This window comes from Chiroxiphia lanceolata, chromosome 3, assembly GCF_009829145.1.
Source record: "Chiroxiphia lanceolata isolate bChiLan1 chromosome 3, bChiLan1.pri, whole genome shotgun sequence".
Lineage (NCBI taxonomy): Eukaryota > Metazoa > Chordata > Aves > Passeriformes > Pipridae > Chiroxiphia > Chiroxiphia lanceolata.
The window spans coordinates 26,345,746-26,369,468 of record NC_045639.1 but is presented as its reverse complement, the minus strand read 5'-3'; positions in this window follow the sequence as shown (position 1 = coordinate 26,369,468).

Sequence of the window (23,723 nt, the reverse complement as noted above, 5' to 3'; positions counted from 1 at the left end):
GTGAGTTGATCCAACTGAAAATCAACTGGCAGTGGAAAAAGTTTTCTATCAGATAGCCAACAAAAATTATGCCGAAGTTAAAATGTGTGTTTCTTCTCAACACACAGTTTTTAACTTCATTATATACATAAAGGTTTCCTTGATTGCAAAAATGCATAGAATATTGAAAAGATGGACAATCAGAAGATTTCTTCAGTGAGATTACATTTGTTATCTTCAGTTCAATGTTGTTCATAAATAATCATTCAAGACTCTGAGTCTGAAGTTGAAAGCGAGCAGAAACACTGGGAGACAGTGAATTAGTAGCAAACTTGCCTGATTAAAAAAACCCATTCCTCCATATAGCTAGGAGAGCACCCACACTAACAACAGCCTTATTCTTCTTCAGGAGTAGGCTGCAAGTCCAAATTGCCCCCCGAGTAGGTTGGAAGTTTCTGTGTACCTTAGGCCAGCAGTGAACCAGTCTGGAGTTACTACTTGCAGGGAGCCTGCATGCCAAGATCAAGTAGGTAATGCACAGCAATTTGTAATGTTCCACCCAGCAACTATTTTTGAAGCATGTTACAGCAGGATAACTCTTTAGAGCAGCACATTCACTGTAGGATGTACTATTTCAGACTTCAATGTGCAGCAAAGATATAGGAGAAATATCATATCCTTTCTCAATTTCAGCACCGATGATCACAGTAGTAATTCAAAGACCAAACCGAGGACTCATTTGCACTGAATATTAATGCAGGTGTAACAGATAAAAAAACTGGCAGTAGTAGTTTTCAGAACAATGCATCTGTCAGCCACAATCTTTGAAACAAATCCAAGTCTAACAGAGCAGATTCTTTCCCTTTCTTGAAAAAGGGAGTTAATATGATCAGCTACATCTTCTCAAAAGAAAACATTTGGACTCTTTTCTTTTATAGACTTTGATCCAACATCAGAATGGCAGTGAATTCAGTAGAGGTAAGATCTTAAATAAGGTTTGGGCATTTAGCTGTCTTTGAAGCTAGGTGTTCGCTTTTGTCAAGGGACTGACTTGACAGCCTGAAGACGAAAGCCTCTTTTCATGCCAAAAATAGAATAATCACGCCATTTTGGAAAACTGCTCTGCTGGCTTGCCTTGACATTTTGTTGCAGGAATCACCATGAGTGTCACAAAAAACCTATTTCCCATGTTGTTTGTCTCCTCATCTCTGCTCAAAAGGCTAGTGCAGATGCTTAACTTATAGTGGGGGTGGGGGCTGCTTCAGATCTAAGTGTCTGCTGCACAGAAAACAGATGAACCATTTGTTAAATACCACCGGTCCCTATTGGTTTATAACCAGATCCTGCACAGCAGCAACTCAACTGAAGTAAATAGAGTTCTGAAAGAAGATCATTTCACATGAGGACTGATTTCATCAATGATTATAAAGTAGTCTAGTACTAGTCTTGTTAGTAATTCAATCCACCTGCAAAAAACTGCTTTTAACTGAACAAAACTGTGGAACTAAACCTGCTTACAACTTCAATTTTCATGTGAACATATATTTCAAAAGCTACAAGGTTAAAATGTGAGATTTCAATTGTAAAATAGTGAGAATTAAATGGTCACTTTCATACATGGATACTTTAAGATGATCATTTTAGCAAAACAAGACACCTTTCCTGTCAATATCCCGAAGCACCCTTTCTCTCTCCTGCTATACTTTGGTGAAAGAATATTTCGTGTCATCTCCATTACTTTCATGTTTAATGGCATTGCAATGAAAGAAATGACACCTTACAGAATTAAGACCCAGACTAACATCCCTTGGAGGCTGAGTTTCAGATCATTATTTCTGCTGACACTGTGCAGCTGTTGTAGAGGGTTTTTTTCTAGGAGCAACTTCGAGTGGTTTTTCATCTTTTTTTTCTTTCTTTTTTTTTTTTTTTTTTTTTTTTTTGCCACAGAAATCTTTAGCGGGAAGAGGAAGGCACGGCTTGTTGGATCAGTGATGTAACACCAGCTGACAGGTGGGTTTCAGGGAACTCTCTGGGGCCATGGCCTCTTTAGTGGTTTTACCACTCTAAACTCAATTACAGTGGAGTTTCACGCTCCACAGCAAACTCCAGTCCTTTTTTGATAAAAACTCTACAAAGTAAATAAGTCATGATGATGATATGGGTCTACCATTTAATATTCATTGAAGTACATATGTTTGAAAATTGGAAGCAGAGTTTAATCCATTTTCATATTTATATCAACATGAAGCTTTAAAAAGGATATCTTTCCTTTTCTCAGAGATTCTTGACAATTTGTAGTATGACAAGAAGAATAAAGATGTAAAAAAAGTACTTTGAATATAAGAAGACTCAAGGAGATTTAAAATGCAAATCTCGAAATATATATCCTGAATCTACTCACTTTCAAGGGGGAGCATGTCTTCCTTCTGTGTGATTTTCAGTTTGATTGAAATTATATAAAATACTTTAAAGGATCCATAATTCCTGATGATATATGCATAATTTGATCACGGTTTATTTATACCTTATTGTAAAGTGCACTGATAGTATAACAGGTAATATATTTTATAAAGGGACTTTTGTATTTATGAGCAATTTCTTCCCTTATTTAGCTCTATTAGCTTGATTAACTTTTCTGTCTTTGATATATTTAAAGCCACAGCAAACATGAGAATTTGGTTGCACATAGGTATGACCATTAAATCTAAACACGCAGAGTAGTCTCTATGAGAACTACACATAAAACTAGAAAATAAACAATACATTGGTCTCAAGTAACTTAAAAATTGTAAGTTGCAAAATCCTATCTCATATAGCATTGTTTAATCATTATTTTGTAACATCAGACAGGTTTTACTGCCCACATTTACACACTTTCAAGAGAAATTAAAAGAAAGATGTAGCAAACTTTTCTTTGTCTTAGTGTTTCATTTTAGATCACTGAAAGATAAATGAGGCTGGTGAAAAAAGAGTTAACCTAATGATGTCGTCTTTTATTTGACTGAATGTTTAAGCATGGTGCTACGGCTGATGGCACCTTGTTTAATAATGCAGTACGTAGCTTCCTAAGGGGACAGGGCTTGATCTGAAAACTGAATATGGTGCACTCTAAATTCTCTTCCCTGAGGAAGGCTGACTAACTGATAAGTGCCATGAGCTAGCGCAGGGACTGATTCTGTCAAATCAAGCTCAAATGGAAGGCACAATGTAGACTCTTCTCAAGTCTTAGTGAAGTAATTTGAGCAGACATTTGTGACATTAGACAGTGCATCAACTATGGAATGCTGTAAAAGTTCACTGTCTTACTACAAGGTGGTCTTTAGATGACAGGATAAAGAAATCAGTGCAAATTTGTTAATGTAACAACTTGGAAAAGCATGCTAAAAATGTCACTCTATTGGGATATGTGATAAAATGTATAGGGAAGTGACTGCCAGTTGGGTTTCCTTGTGAATCCTTCATTAGAACTCATGTAGAAGGCATAAAAATAGGGAAAGGCAATAAATACAAAATTTGTATTAGGTGCTATCAGCTAAACTTCTGTTTTTCCTGAGCTAAAAAATTCCAATTAACAGCTGAAGCAAGAAAATCCATTGTTCAGCTGTTTGTTTCTCACTTTGGGATTAGTCATTCAATTCAAACTTCCCATACTGAAGTCCTTGAACATCTTTTCTAAATGGGGACTGAAGAACAATAGTCTTTAAAGTCAGGAAGAAAATTATACAGGTTGAGAAGGAGATAAAACACATAAATAATATACTTGTATAAAAGGAATAACTTTGAGAGAATCAGCAAGAAAGACTGGAAACTAGAGGAAATTCCTCAATAAATAGAATGGAAAATAGCAGAAAAAAAGGATTTTTCCACTAGTAATTCATGTTTGTCTAACCTCATTTTTTTCTTCAATGGTTTGTGGTTATAAGAAATGACGAAAATCTCTGCCAGGTTTCCAATGAAAAATTTGACAAATTGCTACCTGTGAAAATCAGAGATGAAATTAATAAAGGAAAATATGGCACATAAGGAACTGATCTAAGAGCATAGAATAATAAGTAATGTTGAAAATAAGAGTTTCAAGTCTGAGACAGTTATTAGTGGATATATTCCAGGATAATTTTAAAAACAATCTTTGTCAAAAGTTCTGTGACCTTTACAGAAAAATGATGAGATGAATTGACAGTGCTCAGCATATCTCAGAGAAAGACCTGATGACTGGAATAATAAAACTACGAAGAAATGGTTTATCATACAACATAAGATTGTGCATTTGGAGACTAATAACAAAATCTATGTTGTAAGCTGGGAATCCGTCAGCTGGATAAGAAGCAAGATTCTGGTTTAACGAGTGATGACAGAAGGAGTTGCAGATGACAATCTGATGACAGTGTGAGAAAGGCAAATAATACCAAACTGATACCAGATGAGATTTTTATGTTGAGGATCTACTGATATCAATGTACAATACAGCTGGGAAGACCCTTTAGGTGACACTTTACTATGAAGCTTTCAGGTCACCTAGTTCAGGACAGAGTTCCTCATACTGGAATGATCCTGCAAGAAGATGCTATCTAATGGCATAATATGAGAAGAGAGTGATCTGTTGAGGCTGATGATTTCTTTTAAGAAATATAAGAAATAAGAATTTCCATTTAACCACCATGACAGGTAAATGAATGACTGTCTGTATGTGGGCCAAAGGGCTGCTAAGAGAAGCTCCTGTGGAGCTTCTGGAAAGCAGCTTCTCATCTGAGTGATGAAAGCAAAAAGGCTGCTCCCCAGCACAATGATTTTTGATAAAGTTAGGGAGTTATGAGATGTGCTATGTGTGGTCATGTTTGGTGTGAAGACCTAGGAGATCCTCTGCTTACATTATCTTGAGCTGTATGAAGTTCTCTGACTCCATTTTTATCAGTGGTATGCTCAAAGGTACAATTTAGGTCAGTGTCTGAGAAGTGTCCTCAGCCCAAAGTACTACACAAGTAAATACATTAATAATCTCGTATTAATGGACCAAGGGGAGAATTTTCAAAGGCATTTAGAGCCTGCAGAACTTTACAACCAGTGATGTTAATGACATTAAATAGAAAAAAATTGGAAGAGGGATCCTCAGCCACCTTGTTCTGCAGAGATGAAGTAAAGATCCAAGCATATTTCCGTTCAGGTGACACTGAGAACTATGAGTAGCAAACTCATATTCAAACTTTACATCTTGTAATTCTACATCTCTGCTGTGCAAAAATGTTTGGCTTTCACAGGATTTCCATAGATTCACCAGGTAGTACAATCAGATTAGTCTCACTAATCTGATCTGTAGGCTTTGTCCTACAAAAACTTTAAATCGTTATTTTCAGAATAAGCATTTATATTAAAATTGATCAAGTTTCCAATTGCAGTCAAACCGTTCCCATCACTGAGTCTTAAGAACAAATATTGAAACAAAATAGCCTTTTAAAAAACCCACCAAAACTCTTCTATCAAGTATTTCTGTGAACAGGTGAAAAACAATTTGATTAAATAACTCTACTAAAAGGCTCAACTCTGCTGCTCAGCTTTTACTTTAATGCCTTCCCCTTCTTATACTGTCAGCCCAGAGGAACTGAGTTCCATCCAGCTAAAATGGAGGATATTCAGCAATAGCTTACTTAGGAAACTAAGGGAGAAAAACCCACATGGATATTTCCAGTTTAGTAGGAAAAAATGAGAAAATCACAATACTCTCCAATCAGAGGAACAACAAGGGTGAAAAAAGACATTCTGATTTTTCAGAGACTGAGGTGGTCTGTCTGTGAAACATTATGAACCAGCTGTTATTCTACATCTTGAGGTTCTAAAGCAGGATTCACTGATTTCAATGTTTCATGAGTAACATCTATCCTGCAAGCCCCACATTACAGCGCTGTCTCAATATGGAAAGAAAAAATAGTCCTTAGAGACCTAATATTTAAGTTAGCAAGATTTCCTTCCCTGAAAAGCTGACAGAGCAACTAATTACGTTGACACAGAGCTACTTTTAAGAACACTGATAGAGACGAGATTCAAATAAATCAGAATTGGTTGTACACAGACTCCTGCTTTCTGTTTTTTCTTTAACTCATTTACTTACTTAATCGTGCTAATTCCTTGAGACACAGCATATCAGTGCTAATGCTCAACTCAAAAGTAAATGCTCAGTTTCAGGTAGAGTATTCTGACATACCTGCAGTAAGAAGCTCTGGAGTCCTGCAAAATTAGGTGTAAGTTACACTACTTCCTGTGTCAGGATTTCCAAGGTAATTACATTTGGAAGTAGCTACATAGCAATTGGTATTAGCTAGAGTCCCATTTTGGAATTTGATGTGTGATCATTCTAATGCCAATTAATTTATTTAACTAACTTAGAAATAAATTGTGAAGTAGCTGAAATAAGGAACATATTATAAATAAGGAAACAACACAAATTACTAGATGCTAAAATAAGTACATGATGGACAAGAATGATACATTTATAAAGAAGGGTTTCTCAAGTTTGAAATAATTTATGAATAACTTATACATGTAATTTTCCTTTGTTGTTTTGCTGCAAAGGAAGTTGTGAATCACAGGCAGAATTCTAAAGATGTAAGTCTATAAATGCTAAGTGATGCTATATATGAGAAACTTGAAGTTTTCTACAGTAAGGACATAAGGCAGAGTACTTTTTACAAACAGTGTAAATTTTACACTGGTATGTAACTATGCCACAGATACTTTCACTAAGGGTTGCCTTCAGCCCTGACTGATTTTGATATCCATTCTGACACTTTCTATAGCTCGTCCTCAGATCTCTCAGCACAAAGATTTGCAGAGGCTTTGTAGTATTGTCGATAAACTCCATCAAGAATTTCTTCCATAGCTGATTGAAGCAGAAGACAAAAACCTCAAGACAGCTAGTATAATCAATTTATAAATATAACAACTGTGTTTAAAGCCAAAGGAACTTTACATTATTGTAAAGATCCATCAGTTTTGATTACCTTTCTCATATCCGTGGAGCAGAGTGTAGATCAAATACTGGATGCACCTATGGGCTACAGTCATAATGGTGTCTAGTGTGTGAATAGTAAGCTTATTGCATACTAAAAATCTGCAAAATCTTTGAACATGTCATGCAATATCTCTCCCTTGGCTTTTTAAGACTTCCTGTTGCACTAGCAAGACTGAACATCTGCAAAAATGAAGAGAATTTTTCTTTATCTTTCTGTTTGTAATACTATGTTGGAATACTACAGTATAATACTACAAGAATATTGACAATTTAAAATATTTCTCTGCCCATTTAAGAGAAATGTTTTTAAATGCACGTCTAGAAAATCTGGAATGGGTTTATTATCAAAACATAAAATGTTCACAATTTATTTTAGAAAGTCATTTAAAAGTCATGTTCACATACAACTGTACCTTATTACAAATTATAAGAGTCACAATATTTAATGCACTGCCTTATGCAAAAGGTCTGATGACATTCACAACAGACCTTTCCAGCTAATCTGAAGTGATTCTCTTTAAAATCATGAACATCCTCCTAGATTATTACTCATTTTCCTGGGACAAACAGTGCAGAAGGGATGACAGCATCATAAAACTTTTTCCTTACACTTTCACCAATTTGATAATGTATTGTTTGATAATGTAGTGTCATTTTCTTTCACTGGCAGAAAATGGAAGCATCCCAAAGTAATGCCAGTGGCTACCTTGGAGGCATTTTGCTTTAATATCTCTATGCCTCAGTTTTCCTATTTTAAAAAAATGTTCACAATATTCATTCACACCAGCAGGGTGTTGTAAAGTTAAATTTATTATTGCTTGTAAGATGCTTTTAGAGCATCCAACTGGAAGAATGATAGATATGCAAAACAGAACCTCTTGTAGCTATTATTCTCAGACAATTTCTGTTGAATTTATATAAAAGGAATTCTGACTATTCTCAGACGATTATTCTCAAACAATTTGTGTTGAATTTATATAAAATGGAATGCTATTTTTTTGAACAATATAAAGAAAACTTGGCCATTAATCATAAGAATATGTTTTTGCAAATAAACAATAATAAATTAAATTGAAAATACATCAGATCACTCAGCCTGATAAGATAACCTGTTAGGATGCAGACGCACTGGACATCTACATCCTACATGAACACAGGGCCACATTCATCCTTGTCTCTTCTTGTCAGTAGAACACATACAAAGCTTTCTAAGTGTGTGTTTGCTTTTGATGTGCAACTTTCAGGTAAGGAGAAATACTAGACACGGCTTACAAGTTTTTGCTTCTGGTACTTGTCTGTGAACCCTGTCAAATTCACACTTTTAAAGAAGCACCTTAACATAGTTTTCAGAGCCTGAGAAGAGCGTAACTTGCTCATTCCAGTCATGTCCAAATCAAATAAAAGCAGGCAAGATGTGCTCTGGTATACAGGACTGGAAGCCAAACCAGCACAAGTCTGTGCTTAGCACTGCCACCTCCTTTGCAGCTTTAGTCACAAAACTCTGAATTTTCATTCCCATGACCATAAATTTACTGCTGCAGTTCCCATAAGACAGCTTGATCTTCTTCTACACAAAAAAGAATCCATCCCTCTCCTCAGATGTTGTCATTGAAGTTACTGTGAATTAGCCAACATCTGAGTTCTGCTTTTTAATCGCTTTCACTGTCTATCCTTACCACTTCCAGTTCTGCACAGGCCCAGAATGGCTACAGTTTAATCAAAATTGAAATTTATATTGAAGATTTAGTTCCTTGTAGGCCAATGTGTAAGCAGGTCAGACCAGTATACAATATAAAACATTATCAACATTCAGAGTAACACATGAGTTTCTGTAAGGTCTTACCTGGACCAGACCTACTTGCTACTATAACACATCAACCCAAGGAAGTGGCCAGAATGAATATACACACTTCCAATATTATGAATAAAAGTTATTGAGACAAAGGAAGATGTGTTACTCAGGACCAGAATAAGGTGTTGTGCCATTTTCAAGAAATCCCAGTTTAGAAACATCTGAAAAGCCTTATATTTATCCACAAATATAATAATTAATGTAAAACTAAATAGGAGAACTGAACAGGGATTTTTTTTTTACTGATACACCACCATCTCACTACCTGCATCTCTAAAGATCTGCATTGTCTTTGTCCAAACCACAACCCTTTTGGGACTCTTCGTATTTTTCATGAGCTAGGAATTCAGTTCTGTAAGGCACCAAATCCACTGAGAAGCAGTAATTATAATGTGATCCAGGATTATCCCTTCCATTCAAGCTCTCACACTAAGCCCTCACTCTGCTGGGTACAAGGTGGTAGAGACATGTGGGTGGGCACACATGTGCAGGTGACCCTTCCCACTCTTCCCTGACAGACCTGTGCCTGGTGCAGGCAGCAGAAATGGGCAGGAGCCCACCCATGTCAGAGAGATCCACTCTGCTTGCAGCTCAGAGAATAATCCCCCGCGGAGTTCTTCCCAAATTTAAAGACGTTAAAGGGGAAACAAATAATGAATCAGAAGAAAACTAAGAGAGAAACTGTATTTCTTCATCCCCAGTCCTTTTATATATTTACATGGTGGGGACAGGCAATGCAGGCTGTTAAACCTTGTGATCTGACCCCAGGCAGTTTGGCTTGGCACCATGGCACTTCATTTTCCCCAGGACCAAATGCAAAATGCCTAAAACTGGCAAGGCTTGCCAAAACATTTATGTTTTTAGCTTCGCTCAGTTGTCTTCACATTCAGACCTCTTTTATTCTTCTGCCCTATCCCTCTGATTAGATTACATTCCTCTTAGTTGTGGGAGCTGGGATTATGCCTGAGCTGGGAACTGGAGGGAATACTGTAAAGCAATCTAAAAGGGAAGGGGGAATATTTCTGACATTCCTCCCAGTGAAAGCAAGCAGCAATTGACCAAACACGCTGTACATCCACACTCGGCACTTACACACTGGGTGAAAGGGTCAGTCCTTGATCTCTGTGTTGCCTTATTGCATTTCCCGCAAGGCATTACCTTTGTTGACAGGTTCCATCCTTCTCATCAATAAGGACTGTCATCTGGTCCCTCAGGCTATGCTCTTGACTGCTTCAATTGATCCTTTAGTTTGCCTTTACTTCTGGATGCCATTGTTATCACTGTTGCTGGGATTTTTTATGGGCAACTGAGTATTATCGTAAGACTAAATCATAGCTCCTCAATTTCAAAAATATGAATAATTAAAAAAATAAGGTTGTCCCAAATTCTCTAGCTTTTCTTTTGATTGTGTTTAAGGTCTCTATATATTACATCCCCTTTCCTCTTCATTCCCCCCATGTTAAGGGGGGAATGAAAGACTTTCAACTTCACTGCCAACTACTGCAAAAAAGAATAAATCAGGTAGCAACTGGTTTCAGACAAAGTCTACAGTGATTCTTACTGGCATTGCAAAGCTTACTTGAATTCACAAGGGGCTTAAAAAGCACTGAGATGGCAGAGATTGTTGTGGCAGAAGCAACTGGAAAATGTCCTGAGATTGAAACACAGACATATTAACATCACCCTTGTGGACGCTAATGACTTGCGCTTTGAAATGCCAGAGGCTCATACTGCCAGCTAAAACAAAGGAAAAACCACATTTTTAGTCTCCAAAGACTTTAGATCTTTCCAAACTCTGAGGGCAAATTCAGCCATAATGTATTTTTGCAGTAGAGCAGGGCAGCTCATGCATGCCACTGGGGGAATCATTGCCTGGAGTTGCTGTAGGCAGTGTAGTCGGTATAGCTAAATAAAACAGCAGCTGAAAACCTCTGAGAGGTTAAACTAGTAATGAAGCATTCTATAATGCAATGCAATCAAACCTAAACAGTCTGAAGGCAGATCTTGCTCTTGCTCACAACCTTTGCCTTTCCCACAGAAATGTACTTAGGGAAACAACCACCAAACACAAGAATTTCTACAAAAGTGTTACAATTTAAATTGATGCATAGTTAGAAAAAATATTGTAATCTTTTGATTAAGTAACAATGTCCTACTTAGACATTTCTAGATGAGGAGTTCTTTTAAAAGCTTACTAGTAATGGCAGATTGGAAACTTTCTGAAACTGTAAATGTTTAAAGAGCTCTACTTGAAGAAATGGAAAGGTACCAGGAAAGGAAGAAAAATGGATGCTGACAATCAAGAGAAGGCTAGGAAAAGGCTTGGAAGGAAATATTTGGAAGAAAAGTGAAAAAAAAAAAAAGAACTGGTTTGAATGGGAAAATATCTGTAGGATAGGAAAAATATGGAGGCCAAATTCATCTCCAGTATAAATCTTATGATGAGCCAAGCCCAAGAAACTTTAAATGGACTGGTAAAAAGTATATTTTGTTCTTTTTTATACTTTTCAACATGGAAAAGAATTCCAAGTTTTACTTGCTTACATCAGAAATGTGAGGCACATGTACTTTTTTCTTCATAGATTCTATGGATGGCTAAACAATGGGCAGGATAAGATTTTTGTGCTATATGAATTGCATTAAACCTGAGTAACTGAGAAAGTAATTTATACTTTGTCCCACTGAAAACATATCTTCTTCTAAAGGTTAAAAAATACTGACTAACTAATGTTACAGTGTTTTCTCTTCTGCTACCACAAAAATTTAAGAAAACATCTTCTTTTAAAAATTCTATAATAAATCAAAAGAACTAAAGTAAAAGGGTTTTCTTTTTCTATTTTCAAATTACATTTAAGGTAATTCTTAGAACAAATCTAAAAAAAAAGAATGTTTTGTTAAAGTCGAGGGAGAAAGTATTGTAAAAGAGGTGAAAATACAAAAAGATATAGAAGAAACACTTTGTGTGTTCACCCATGTATCAAATATTCATGGCAGAGTTTGGTGTTCGCAAAGAAAACGTATTTGCTCAATGAACTTTTGGATCTTCACCCCACAATTGTTTTGGCACATCTGTATCCTCACATATAACTTAGTAAAGATATGCCTTAGGTACACATAAGCCAGTGGCTGGAGTTATCAAGCGAGCAGTTGAAAAGATGAAAGTAAATGTGAAATTGTGAAGTTTATAGGCAGAAATTAAAACTAAATCAAAACACAGACAAAAGTGAATAAATTCCTCCCAAAAAAGGAAATAAAAGCAACACATAAGCACAACTGAAAAACATAAGAAAACAGTTAAATTCTGAAGGCTAATATTGGGAAAAAATGTAAGATATTAACTTCCCATGATCCTCTATGTAAGAGATGCACTCCATTCTTCTTCAGACCTATTCTTCTCTTGTAAAAATCTTTTCTAAAAGTTTGAGCTTGAATTTTGTCACGTATAAATAACCTTTACTAAAACTCTGGGAAGATGGAGAGTCTTGACCAGACAGTGAGAGTTAAATGTAAATGAACCTACATGAAAGTGGGTACTTTTAAGCTAGGAATGAGCAAAGTATCAGAGATTCAAACATAACCTGGCCAGAAAAAGTGTGCAGTAGTACTGAATTGCAGCAAGTGAAGCAATTTAAACCAATATAATTGTTATTAAGCTTATCCATAAGTCCTTGCACACCCTAAAACACTACTGATGAAATCCTTACATTGAAGTTCTACACAACTTTGGGATGCGACTGTACAGATTTCTCTGGACATTCAACTTTTTTGGGGGGAATGCAGAATGTAAATTTAAAGCATCACTGATTGAATCTTTGTGGTGCCTACCTTATTCTGTATCAGGCATGTTTTCACTCTTAGTTTAAGTTCTATATATACTTCAAGAAATTCTTATGTTACAATAAAAGTTCAAACTTGTTGATAAATTATATTAAGCTCACCTCCAGAATTGCATTCAATGCTGAAAGAAGCTAAGTAATACCGTTAATGAAGATCATACCTAGGATATGAATAGCTAACAATTGTCACCAGGATCCTTCTGTTTGCTTCCACTTCTACTCCCTAGCTAAGACACAGAAAAATATGCTACTTGGCCTGACTTCAGTTAGAGCATTATAAACCATTAGAACCGGTCAGCAGTACTAGAATCAATTTAGTAGTATTCTACAAAAATCTTCACTTAAATGAGGACTAATAACTCACTAGATCACATTTTAAAAACTGAAAAGATACTGACAGGTTACAATAGCATCAATGCTAAAACAACACAGGCACCATCAGTCTCTCAGCTTTCCATTCCTTCACAAGCCCACTCCTTGTAATCACCTTGTGTTGGCACACACAGAGGAGGGACACAAAGATGATCAGAGAAGTAAAGCACCTCTCTCAGCAGACAGGCTGAGAGAGTTGGGGTTGTTCACCTGTGGAAGAGAAGACTCCAGGGAGACCCTATAGAAGCATTCCAGTACCTAAAAGTGGCCTATAAGAAAGCCGGAGAGGGATTTTAAGGGCGGCATGTAGTGACAGGACAAGAGGTAATGGCTTTAAACGAAAAGAGAGCAGGTTAGATTAGACATTAGGAAGAAATTCTTCACTGTGAGAGAGGTGAGGCACTGGAACAGGTTGCCCAGTGAACATGCGGCTGCCCTATCCCTGGAAGTGTTCAAGAACAGGTTGGATGTGGCTTTGAGCAGCCTGGTTTAGCGGAAGGTATCCCTGCCCATGGCAGATGGGTTGGATCTAGATGATTTTTAAGGTCCCTTCCAACACAAACTATTCCATGATCTGTGTGGTTGTGCAGTGTATAGGGCTGGGAAGATGATCGGTCTTAAAACTAATCCAGACCAATCGCAGTCTACAACATCCTCATGAGAAGAAGAGGAGGGAGAAGCACTGATTTCTTCTCTGTGGTCACCAGTGACAGAACCCAAGGGAATGTCCTGAAGCTGTGTCAGGGGAGGTTTAGGTTGGATATTAGAAAGAGGTTCTTCACCCAGAGGGTGGTTGGGCACTGGAACAGTTCCCTGGGGAAGCGGTCACAGCACCAAGCCTGACAGAGTTCAAGAAACATTTGGATGATACTCTCAGGCACGTGGTGTGACTCCTGGGAATGAGTAAGCACTAGGAGTTGAACTCAATCCTTGTGAGTTCCTTCCAACTCAGCATATTCTGTGGTTCTGTGATCCGTCTGGTTCATCAAATCACTATATAAACACCTGTGCCAACACAAAAGCATGGCACAAGTGAGGACTCAGAAGCAAAACACAGTTTGAGGGAAATATTTTTAATATATCCCCCTTGCTACCTATCTCAGAGTGTTTCTTAGCTCCTGGTGGCAGATTGATTCCCCCATAGACATCAAACTGTGTTCACACAACAGCCTCACACTTTGATACACAGTCCATTGCTTCCAACAGAACAACTACTTTCCAATATACAAATATAAGGTTAAGTTTATTTACTTGATAAATCAAAATTCTTTCAAACTTTTACATATAAAATCCCTTGAATCATGTTCTGCCCTTTTCTTTCCTCTGTGAATTTTTCAGGACACACAGTAAAACTGGATGATAATGTTCATTAATTAGAAGCATGTGGAAGGATTTAAAAAGAGAAGTGGGGATGGGTACAGCATAGCATTGGTCTAACACACTAAAGAAAGATACAGGACCTGATAGAAGCACACATCAAGCTGATCACAGCACTTGATGGTGTTCTCAGCACCAACAACATCTCCCTCCCATCACCTGGTGCTGCCCTGACCCATACAAAGGACATTCACAGGCAGGCCCCACGGAGGTAATATTACAGCTCCATGGAGCCTTCCTTTCTAATAAAGTCCTCTTGAGCAGTGACCACTCACTCCAACACACCTGAATTTACATGTGCAGAAACAACTTGGTTATTGTTCATTCTGTACCAGTTGACAACGTTATCCAAACACTTGTGTAAGTGAACCATTTCCATCACTTTCTGCTCCATGACTTTTCTCACTAATTCCAACAGTGACTTTTCTTCAGGTTTAAAGTACTAAGCTAAGAACTCTCTCTATATAACCTTACTAAACAATAATTTATTTTGCCAACTATTCCTAGCAAATATAGTTTGCTTTTTAGTAGTTAACCCATTCTGAATTTACTGTTGTTGAAGAGCAATCATTTTAAATTGGTGTCATTAAGTCAAATGCTTAATAAAAGTGTACCAATGCAGTTGTCACCTGTATCAACAAGACCGGTAGTCCTTCAGAACAATAACATTTTCATTTGACAAGACCTTATCTCTATGAAATCATGCTGGTTAACATTAACAGTACTCTCAGCATTTAATTCTCTGTTGAAGTCCATTATCAGTTGGCCTGTTACTTTCTTGAGGTTCTGTGCCTAAATAGCTGTCTTGCATTACACTGCCCAAATCACCTGTTATTTGCTACAACAGTAGCAGATCATACTCCAGATTCTCTGGAACTTCTCAGATTTTCATTTAAAATCGACATCTTGGTCCAGACAGATTTGTTAAGAATCTCTTGTGATGACTCATCTCAACTTCTTTACATTAAAATCATAGAATCATAGAACAGTTTGGGTTGGAAGGGACCATAAAGATAACCTAGCTCCAATCCCTCTGCCATGCACAGGGTCACATTCCACTAGACCAGGCTGCTTAGGGCCCAATCCAACCCAGCCTCAGGGATGGGGCATCCACCACATCTGGGCAACCTGTTCCAGTGCCTTACTACTCTCACAGTAAAAAATTTCATCCTACTATCTATTTCTTCCTTGCTTTTTCTTTGCAATATTGACTAATGAGTACCTGCATAATAATGAGGCATTATATCAGGTATTGGGGCACCAAGAAATTCTGAATAACTGAAGATTATTGATTGCCTAAACTTCAAACAGGATTCAAGCCAACACAGCATGATTTTCACCAAACCTAGCACAGTGCATGTTGGAGAGACACCTGGTCTCTTGGACGAAAGTGAAATTTTCCAGGAATCAGATGTAGCCAGAAGCTCCTTTACATAAAGCAGAAGAGAAGGAAGAATCCTTCAACTTCAGTTTGTTCTGCAAGTTTCTAAATCTATAGCATTTAAGAACTGGTTATTTCATTTTTTTCCTTGCTAACATTTATTCAGCTCAAATATTACAAATATGTGGGAAGAAATTCTCACTAGGAAAGATGCAATATGCTCTTCCTTCTGAAATTAAGCAGCTCTTACTGGTACTTTCCAAAGAACAGCAGCATCCAAGAAACAAATGAATGGGGACAAAGCTGTTCTTTAAATTTAATTTTAAGCCAATATTCAAAATCAGACTTAGTGGAGCACGAAATTCTTGTCTGAGTCACTGATCTAGTAAAATAATCAAAAAGTGTTTCATGGCTTCCTCAGAACATATATTTAACAATAATAAGCAGAGGATTTTGCAGAGTGAATCCATGTTTGAAATATTTCTTCCCACACTGCTAAAAATACCATCTTTTTTGCATGTTTTTGATTAATGCCTTTAAAACGTGAGTTTACAGAAAAACACAATTACTTTTATGCCACAAAGTCACATATTTAAAGTAATTTATTAGACAAACTACGGAAAAGTAAAGCTGTTTTTTTCATAGGCGATATGTTTAAAATGCTAATAATTTTTTCTTCCTTTGCAGAGATCATTTGTGCTGCACCTTGGATAGCTCAATATATTTGACTGTTATTTAATTTATCCAGACAGTATCTGCCCCAAGGGAAATATTTGAACTTTCCAGCCTTCACACATTGCAGCAATGGGAAAATATCAGCAACAGAACCCATGTTGCTGAAACAGGTTACTCTCTCCAGTTACATGATACCCTTTCCAGTAATCCTAACTGAAGTTTATGAAAACAAATGTTTGATAGAGTTTGCAGTATTTAATGACAAATGTTTATTTTGACTAGTATAAAAGCTAAGTAGTGAGGAAAATATAAAGTACTCTCAAACCACAAAGGAATTGAAGCTGTTTGTTAAGCAAATTTGGAATTCACCCTTGGACCTGACTTTCATTAACTGAAAATTTTATTTCAGTTGAGCTGACATTTTGTCCTCAACTCACTGTGTGCATGCACAGGTCTAGCTAGAAAGATGTTTCACCATCAATGTGTACTTCTTGAGGGGAAAAAAAACCCTCAGATTTTTTTTGTACGATACAACATGAAAAAACCATAAAACCCATTCAAGGGCCTAAAGCAATATGGAAAAGGCCACCACTGAACACTACTTATGGTAAGTATATCTGTTTGGATTTAAAACTTTTTAAACTCTAGAGTTTAGGAGGAAACACCTCCAGAAAAAAAATTAAAGCCAGGGAAAAAATATAAATTTTCTACATGACTAATTGACACTTGAATTCAAAGTTTTATTTTGTAACACAATTAGTATTGGCACTTAAAAAAAAAGGTAAAAAATAATTGTTTCTGCCCTGCCTTCACAATTGGAAATACTATTCCTCAGTTAGAGCACAGCCATACAAATATTTGATTTGTCATTTGACTTAATCAGTGGGGCAAAAATGTCCAGCAGAGATGATGGAAAAATTAGCAAGAGAATAAAAACTGTCAAAACACATCAGCTGCCAAAAAAATTTAAAACTTTTTCTAGCAGGGATAGATATGTTTTAAGAGATTCTTGGTCTTTGCCCTTCAAAATGCTATTTTACACTTCCCTGGATATTTCTGTCTTCTTAGTCAGTCAGGCTTGTGGACCTACTCTGAGGAAAGAGAAATAAACAGATAAATGAAAGTTCTTAATACAATAAAAGCTATTTTGATTATTGCTCATAAAGATAACAATCCAACTACCATTTTAGACAGCCGTATTGTATTTGAAGGATCTGAATGAAACTAAATTGTTATTCAGGCAAATGAGCCGTACAAATGTATAGCAGTGTGTATATACAGTGTGCTGTATCTGTCCCTGGCATGTAAACCAGAGAGGCAGACATGTGTGAGGTATACAGATACTGTATGTATACACCAAGAGATTTAACATTTGTTTTAATGGTAGTGGATTAGGTTTTGCAAAGTCTAACTGGCCTTTGGATTAACCCTTCTAGGTCCCATATGACTAAAAAAATATTCAGTAACTATAAAGATAAATTAGAATATGTGTAAGAAAACCTCGAATATTTTGAACTAAAGTAGGTACCTAGAATTTAGATGCTCTTTACTTCATCTGTTTTATATCCAGAATGATTAATATTTTTCTTTGTTTGGGATAGGAGATTTACAGAGACTCAGCCAGTGTATCCACTGATATAAAAACAGCATCAGGATTCTTATATGAAGTAAAATCTGTAATCTTATTAATCATGTTTTATTATAATTTCCCAGTCCAGTCAGCAATCTGTACGATTTTCTAATCATTCCACATCTGCTTTCTACCAAAAGTTAAAGCACGCATAAAAATCTGGAAAAGGTTTATTACATACTGGAGTTACAGGCAGCTGAAGTACAGTTTTACCATTCCTGAAACTTGTTTTACTATTTTCTCCAACTATTTCCCCTCCAATACTCATAGCAGTCAAACCCTGGGACAGAGTATTCTTTGTAGTACAGCATGCCCACAACCAAATGTGTAAAACAAAGGTAACGACAGGAAACATACGGTGTGTGAAGCTTATATATCTATATATCTATATCTTAATTCTTACTTTGCTATCATTTAAATGCAACAGATTGAAGATACTGAAGGACTACTAATTGGTTACAGATTTATGACTGGTCTGCAGTTTTCAGTAAGAGTACAATATGCAAATCTCTGAGCTGTATGATTCACTGCAGCTCGAAGAATATACCTTCTGACAAAAGCAGCTACCTCAACTTCTCATTTTATGCAGCTTATAGAAAAATTTCAGATGTGACCCAGTTATGTCACAACCATTTTCAAACTGTGATCTTCTGAAAAGTAACTATATAAAAAAAGCACCTTCTTACTCATCAGATCTACTCCCTGTAGATAGCCAGGATAAGATCTGCTGACTTGGTTACAAAAATAAAGGCACTACTACTTATTAAAGTTTCTACTAACCTTGCAAAACTAACATAGATGAGGAGCACAGGGAGAAAAATTCTTTTTCATTTTCAGTGGAAATAATTATTTTACAGTGCAATACAGCTCTAAAAGAGCTCGTCAAAGATTTTGAGTTAGATCAAACAAGAGCAAAGGCATAGTTTTGCCTGCAGAAACATTTTAACTAAGGGATACATACAATAAGGAAAAAAATGTAGCATTTTATTAGGGATTAAGTCAGCACTGGCCATTGGAAAGGAATTGTTTTACATGAAAACTGAGCATTCTTTATATACAAATCAATAGGACTCTCAAGCAGCAATTTTCCATTCAAATTTCCTATTATCCATCTTTCTCCAGTCCTATGGCTTGCCTTCTTGCTTGTAATTTCAACAAAACACTTATATATTATTCTACAGATCCTAAGACCTGGCTCTTTGATTTTTTACTTGCTACTGCTAGTTCCTGTTCCAATTCCTCAGTTGGATTTTATCACACTCAGGGCACAGCAAACCAATATGCCAAACCAATATGCCATACCATCGAAGTTGTGCAGCCAGGTTTCCATAACATCTGAGATTGGCTTAAACTTAAACAAATTTACAGTATGGATAGCGGAATTTTTTTGTCAGGGAGAAGAGGGGAAGCAATCGGCACTTGAGAGATAAACAGCCCCCTGTGGTGGGTTGACCTTGGCTGGACACCAGGTGCCCACCCAGCCGCTCTATCACTCCCCAGCCGGACAGGGGAGAGAGTAAGGTGGAAAATAACTCATGGGTTGGAATAAGGTAGTTTATTAAAGCAGAAGCCAGACGAAAGCTTGTGCACGCAAAAGCGAAGCGAAGTGGAAGATAGCAGGGTTTGTTCTCTACTTCCCACGAGCAGCGATGGTCGGCCTGCATTCCCGAGAAGCAGGGCTTCGGCATGCGAGACAGTTCCTCAGCAGGCAGCCATTGGAGACAATGAATGCCTGCCTTCCTGCTCCTTGCCTTAGCTTTTGTATCTGAGCTGATGTCATATGGTACAGAATATCCCTTTGGTCAGTGTGGGTCAGCTGGCTTACCTGTGTCCCCTCCCAGGATCTTACCCTCGATTGAGGAAGGAATGTTACAGTGCTGATGCTGTGCTCAGCAGTAGCCAAAACACCGGTGTGCTATCAACACCCTTCCAGCTACCAACGCAAAGCACAGCACTGTGAGGGCTACTATGGGGAAATGAGCTCAGCTAGACCCAGTACACCCCCAAAGGCATCTGAGTAACAAAGTGTAATCTTAAAACTCCAGGAAAAAGAAAAAAATCTAAAAAAAGAGAATCTTCTCACTACCTTCCTGAAAATGAGCTGTGCTTACTTTGATCTTGTTTCTGAATGTGAACAGCAATCTCTTTTTGTCATGGTGTAATCTCAGCCAGCAATTAAGCATCATACAGTTGCCAGTTTCCCTTCCCCTCAGCATGGTACGGGAAATAGATTTGGAAGGGTAAATGTGAGAAAACTCATGGGTTGAGAAAACTCATGGGAACTCCTGGGGTTCATTGTAATGAAAAAAAAATAACAAAGAGAGAGAAATAAAGCCCACGAAAGACAAGTGATGCAAATTAAAACAATTGCTCACCACCAACCGACCAGACAGTCCCCCAGCAGTGGCCCTGCAGCCAACCTTCTCCCTAGTTTTATTGCTGAGCATGACACCATATGGTATGTGATGTCCCTTTGGTAAGTTGGGGTCAGCTGTCCTGGCTGTGTCCCCTCACAGCTCCTTGGGCAACCCCAACCTCCTGGTGTGGCAGTGTGAGGAGCAGAAAAGACCTTGACTGTGTGTCAGTGCTGCTCATCAGTAGTGAATACATCCCTGTATTATCAATATTGTTCCCTGCACAAATCCAAAACAAGAGCCTTACGAGTTACTCAGTTACTTCCATCTCAGATTTCTCCTTCCTTTCTCTCAAGCTATTCTGTGTCATGTTTCTCCACTTTCCTTCTGAACAACATATATGTTTGTACCATCTCCCCCCTCACTTATGTAGCTCCTAATATCTTACTTCATTTTCATCCTCTCAAAATAAGACCTGACTAGTTCAAAAAACTTGTTGACTTCAACCTTATTTGCAACTAGAGATTTTTTTATGGAGCATCTGCTTTGCTATATTCAACACTGGCCAAACTAGTGTTTGAAAGATACTGATGTAGTAATAGCTGGAGGCGACTTGGGAATCTGGAAAATGTCCCAAACAAGGAAATCACATCATTGCTAGCATTAAGCAACTCAGGCTCTAAAAATCACACTTTGGTTTTAAAAAACCCCCACTCTTCTAACTTATTTTTTTTCTAAATTCAGCAGACATTCTCAGGTCATGCTTTTAAATTTTTTTCTTTTCAAATGAACCTGAAATATGTGTTTTCACAAGATCTGAGGAATATTCAGAGATTCAACAGAAAAATGTGAGAGTTTGCAATAACAGGAGTGCGAGTAGTTTAAGTTGATCCAACTTTCTCCTAGAACAAAATGGGAATGAGATATTAAAAGTGTACAAAAACCTTAGCAAGCATGAATTTAGAATTAGATTTTCTTTGATGTCATGAGAGTATCTGTATACAGATTTATCCATATCTATATATAAATATACAGAGTACCACAGAGAACCACATTCCTCTTTATCCTTCGATCTTTTACTGCCTTGAGAGTCACCTCTTTCAGGAGTGAACTGCATGCCTGAGAATAGGCAAGAGGCCTCACCCAAAGCTTTCAGTCAGGTTTAGAGAACAAGCCATAGGAAAAGGTCACTTTTTAGTTCCTTTGTCGCGTTCCCTCAAGATTTATTAAGGATGGATATTCTCCACACTGGCACCTCTTCTGTACCACACTGTCTGAAATCTAAGGTTATCCTTAATCAGTCATCAGAAATAAAAACAATATAGATATTAATAATACATGTATGTAAGTACCTTGCCATCTTCTCAATTCTATGGCCTACCTTCCCCCAGAGTCTCAAGTAAATGCCCCAAATTATTCTCTCCATGGCAAACCTTCCTGATAGTCCATTTCTCAAGACAAATTAAGCCAATAAATGAATGCTGGGAACTATATTCTCTCACCCCATTGTGTAACATAGATCATACACTACCTTGACAGTGGAAAGATGGATGTCTTACTGCACTGGTGTCATCTGCACAGAGATGCCTCTAGATGAGGCCATCTTAATCTAGGGAATGGGAAGAACAGGCAAAGCTATCAGGAGGTTAGGGGCAAAACTAACCTACACACTACAGCATGCTTTGTGCTCATCTTAAAACATCCTGCCTTGAAACCTCTAGAGAGAAACCCCACCTTTCCAATAGGGACTTGATGGCTCCATTAGTCAGCACAAGTGCCAGCAGAGGACAACTCATCTTCGTCATCCAAAGAACTGAAACTCCATAAACATTGTCTCAATTTACTGATTAAAATTCTCCTCTTTTTGAAATCTTCATAAATGTGATCTAGATTCTCTCGTCCATTCAGAGAACTTCAGTAAATATAATTTCCTAATTCTACTGCTTCATCTATATAACATTTTGAATTAATTCCCCAGGACTTTGCTTCCTTTTCACATCAAGCTAATAGCTGTCTTTACCTCTAAACCAGAATCATGTCTATGACTTCTCAACTGGGCAGTGAAAAGGTAGCTCCTCTCTGAGTAGCCTTCATTTCACATCCAGTTATCCACCAGCTGGATTGTCAAACAAGCACCTTTGCATTTTCTATGTCCTTTGGAGGAATTCTTGGTCAGCATCTGTCCCACTGTTTTCTTTCCAAACACTTCCTAATGTGTTCTTTATTGATTCAGCAGCACTGAAGTCTTAGCAATGAGAACTTATTATTTATTATGTTGACCAGCGTAATTTAACTATTTTCTCTTTATCTTCCAGTCCTTCACTTTAGCATTTCTCGTCCTTATTGTAAGCAATGTAGACATTTTTTTTATTGTGTCACTAGAGTGAGCTCCCAGGGGCTCTAGTCCATAATCAAGTTCGGTGAGCATATACCTAATCCAGCGTAATAATTAGCATTAGGTTTGTACTTGGGTTAAAAAGTTTTGCTCTTCCTCATTACGACTGAAGTCTGTATTCCATGAAATATTAACATTGTGACACAGCAGAAGCCACGATAAGCAGTAACATCACAAATATTGTCTTACTAGCTGTAACTCAGGGCTTGATAGTAAAAACTGTTGAGCATCCAGAACTTTCTAAATAACAAAAACCGGTATCCATATATACATATATAACTTATAAAAACTGGGCTCTTCGCATCTTGATGATGAGGCTTTACAAATCTTTTCAAGTAAAGCGCAATTGAAAATGGCTGGTTGCAGTTGATTTAATAAAAATCAACCTGCCCCTTGGAGTAATTATTTGCAAGTTACCGCAAAAATAGTGACATGGGTTTTGCATGAAAACATGCACTTAATTTGTAAGTACCTTGCTTAATGTTTTACATTACAGCAACCAGCTCTGACCTGGATGCTAAAACGAAGCTCAGATGCGGCTGGCAGCTCAGTAAACATAAGCAAGCTCAGGAAGAGATTTACTGTTGACATTTGGTTTAATTAAGGTTCTTCCCTCTGCCAGTCACTCCCAGGGGATGACAAGCGCTGCTTCCCAAGCACTGCTTCCTTGGAGCGCGGCGCAAACTCCGGCCAACACCGAGTGGAGGACGTGCTTCTTCCCACCAATGGGCCGGAATCGGCTGAGGGATTTTCCTTGGCGCGCCTGCGCGCCAGCGGCCACGCTTTGGCGGGGCCTGGAACGCGGTACGGGCAGTGCGGGAGCGGCGGCTCCGTCCCGCCCCGAGCCACCGCCGAGCTCCCGGGGAAGC